This window comes from Pinus tabuliformis, chromosome X (genome assembly GCF_031772625.1).
Source record: "Pinus tabuliformis cultivar Carrire ecotype Pingquan chromosome X, CPIR1, whole genome shotgun sequence".
NCBI lineage: Eukaryota > Viridiplantae > Streptophyta > Pinopsida > Pinales > Pinaceae > Pinus > Pinus tabuliformis.
The window spans coordinates 10,909,884-10,914,086 of record NC_142308.1 but is presented as its reverse complement, the minus strand read 5'-3'; positions in this window follow the sequence as shown (position 1 = coordinate 10,914,086).

Here is a 4,203-nt window from a genome sequence, read left to right as displayed (position 1 = left end):
GTCTGTATTGCAGGTGGAACCAGATGGAGAATTCTAGTTGAAGCCTTAGTGTATATTGCAGAAAAAGGTGTTCATGCTCTGGAACTAAGGAATTGAGCAAGTTAAAGTGTAGTGGAAGCACTTTGGGCCTGATGAAGCTACATGTGAGATGATGGATCAGATGTCGGATATGTATCCTTCCTTGCTTCTCAGTTGAGGCAAAGAAGTTTTGGGTATGGTATTTTGGTACATGTCTTTGGTATATGTTTTGGTACATGCTTTGATGATGTTTTGGTATATGTACATATGTATATGGATGTAAATATTGCCATGAGATATGTTATAAAGCTCGAATAAGTGGTATAGGTGTTATGTTGTCATGTTATTATGATATCATGTTGTCATGTGGGTTGGCATTCAGCAGTGTCATCATTGTAAATATTGCATCAAGATATGTTATAAAGCTCCATGAGTAGTATGTTTTCTTTCCAACGATTTTGCTCAAGCATATGTGTGATTGAACGCCGAGGACAGTGCCCCCCAAGGGGGAGGGTTCTGTAACAACCCTGGTGAAATTTCCATGTAATAAAAAAAAAATAACCACGGTTTATGGGACACTTATTCCAAGTTGAATGTTGGGCAAGGCATCCTAGGGGGTGTTCATTTGGTTTATTATGGCTAAGGAAATTAGCAAAGGCAATGGCTAAGGCGTTGGAAAGGAAAAATGTCATTTTTGCACATTTATTTATGAAAGTAATGGAAATTAGGAGAAAAGGGAGGTGAAACGTCACAGGTTGCATGAGAGGATGAAATTGAAGGAAAATAATGGAAAATGAAGAAAATGGAGGCGTCATTAATAAAAAGGCTTCTGAGGATCAATTGGTAACCTTTTTCCATTTCAGTTTTGGAGATCTCTCATTATTCTCTCTCAATCACTCTTGGACACAAAGTAATTTCTTGGAGCACTTTGGCATTGGATCAAAAAAGGCAAAGAAGGAAAGAGGAAGCAAATATTAAGCAGGGGAAGGTAGGATTAAGCAACTACAACAAGATCCTTTGCAGTTATCGATTTACATGTGTATTTTCCTTGCTATATTTGGAATGCATGGTGTTGCATGTGGTTGTTTTTTGTCATGGCATGAGTTTTGTGAAGTGTAACAGTGCCTTCATCCTAGCCTTTCCATTTCTTAATAGCCTTGATGAGATGGGTTCTCATACGTCACTTGAGATAGATTGCCGAATGGATTCGAAGCTAAGTGGGGTGGATCTCCGCAATGACAAACACATGGCCTAGTGGTCCCTGAACCAGACTATGGATCATGGTAAAGCCACTGGCCTAAACCCTAAGCCAGACTGTGGTTGCGGGAAAGCCAAGATTGTGTGCCTCGGTGGGCCTAGGAATCCTTACCACTGAATGGCAGGATATACGGTAAAGTCAAGAGGTGGATTTCTCTATGTTGGACCTAGTAGTCCCTGGATGGGATGTATGGTAAAGCCTGGAGAGTGGGTCTCGATGTAGGGCCTAGTGATCCTTGGATTGAACTGTCAATTACAGTAAAGCATAAGAGACTAGGAGGCACTACAATTCCTCATGGTGTAGGTGGCGAACTCTAGTAGCATCCATGTTTGTTTGGTTCTTTTTTGTTGGTTATGAGTCCCACATTCATGCTTGGAATATGACACGGGGGTGATTGGCTTAAGAGAGATTTGGCTCAGTGAATCTATGGTCAGGTGGAACATGTTAGTCCCATCCATGGTTTGTTTCTACATTAATTAATGATAAATTCATCCCTTTGGTTTTCATGTGTAAATGTATTGGTTTATATGTGGATTCTATGGCTGATGTATTTATGGTATTTTTGTTGTTACTATGTTGGTTATGTATATGTTTTATGACAGCAACTATGTATGGTTATCATCATTTTTTTACTTGTAAATGAATGGACAATGTATCTATGACCTAATAGATGATAATGCAGCAAATGACATGAGGGAACAATGGTTCTTAGCAATTCTCAGATAAGTACGAGATCCCTATGCTTAAATCTATTGTTTACACCTGTATATTACATGTTTGTGATATGTTTGACGAAATGCCTATCATGGATAGTAGGGGTCTGGTTAAGGGCTTGTTCAACTAATTTCTTTTTCATCATTGTTTCCCTATTGTTTTACTGCTTTGAAGATGTCATTCCATTCTGGGTAGTGACCTGGGCTCTGGGCTTGAAAAAGTGGCTCAAATCCTGGGGACACTGGCACAAAACTAGACAAAATGGTCCCTGGACGCTACCTTGCAGGCCTGTGAGAATGTCCAGAGGTCCCTGGACGCTGGCATTAAAATAGCATGAGAGCGTCTGGAGGTCAAGTGATCAAAAACTTCAATGGGACCTAGGGGAAAGCTACCTAAAGTGTTGGCATGGTTCTTAGGGGTCCTGTAGCTTTTGTGGAAGATCTGTATGTTGTGTTTTTGTCTATTCCATTTCCTTAAGGTCACATAGGAGGTTGAATCCAATCATAGTAGCCTCTCATCGCATGTTTACCCCAGTTTGTCGGTTACTTTGGTAGATGTGGGAGGAGGGTGTTACACAAGTCCTCCATAAAAATTGTCCAAATGGCAAATGCTTTACGAGAACACAGTCGTTGATACCACACAAATTGAATGGGTTCTAAATATAGATATGAATGTGTACCTTTTGTGTGTGTTTCACATCATGTAGATCAAAGAATTGCTCCATCTGAAGTATCCATGTTATTGGATCCTTCCCATCAAACTTCGTCATATTGATCTTTGGAATATGGTTGGTCTTCAACCTAAAGTTGGAGTCTCTAAAATCATGATTCACATTTGTTTTTCTCTTCATGAGTTTCGTGAAATATCTTATTAACACTAGGAATCCTTTCTTCTAGCAACTTTACCAAACCTTCCTTCAATCCTTCCATGTCTACTTTTAAATCGTTCATATTACCTTTTATTTCTGCTTTTAAATTGTCCATGTCACCTTTTATTTCTACTTTTAAACCATCCATGTAACCTTTCATTTTTTATTTTAAAGCATTCATCTTGAAATTCATTATTGCTTCCAATTCCTTTTTGGTTTCTCTTTGTGAGAGCGAAAATTGTTGCACTTGTTCCCGCAATTTTGATATATCATGTTTCCTTTCTTCATCTTTTTCATGTGTCATAGTAGATATTTCTGAGGGCTTAATGGGTGTAGAATTTTTTTGTTTGGGAGTCATTTGGATTCAACTAATAATATATATGCTTTACTATGCTCTTTGAGTCACTTCAAACTAATTTTTCAAACAAAATTTATGCAAAATGAAAAATACACACCTTTTAGAGCTTGATTTTGAGCTTGTTGGTAGGCTTATCTTCAAACTGTTGTATCTCTATGATTTCGATCCCCCAAGGCATGAAATTGCATCTTGTGGTAACCCTATGTGTCCTCTTTCCAACCCAACCAGTTAGACCAAGAATGGATTCTTCAAGATAGAGTTGTGTCAAATATCCCAAGTTGACTTGCTTATGGACTGGTTTAGTGGAGTGAACTTGTACGGAATCCCATGTGTCACTTTTCCAACCTTATGCCCTAAAAATTGTACCCAAGAAACCAAATTCCATTAAATTTTGTTCACTTTTTACGAAATTTAATTTTGATGCTTGAAACAAAAGTTATGATGGTTGTCCTCGAGACACCTATTTGAGACAGAATTTAGGAGCATCCAAAAACCCTAACTGCCTTGGACCATATCTCCTAAACTATAGTGAACCAAGAGATGATATTTTAACCAAATTTTATTCAATATTTTTTCCCATTCTGATATCAATTTCATAGTTTGAAAATTTGAAAAAAAAAACTTATAGTGAAATTTCCATGATGCCTTGTTTGAAGCAGCAAAACCTTAGTTATGATACCAAATGTTATGTAATGAGTTCTAAAAAACAAAAGAAAAGATATATAATGACTTGAAAATAAGCCACTTCAAGGGGGAAACCTCCTTCTACATCAAATAAATGAACAATTCTTGGATGATTCAAATGACAATACCTCCTTAGTATATATAGGAGTCTAAAGGATAGGGCCTAAATAACAATAATAATATAAGGGCACACAAACAATAGTGGGCTTCTATGGGGTGCAATAATAACAATAGTGGGCTTCTATGGGGCACAATAATAACAATAGTGGGCTTCTATGGGGTACAACAATAACAATATGAGGG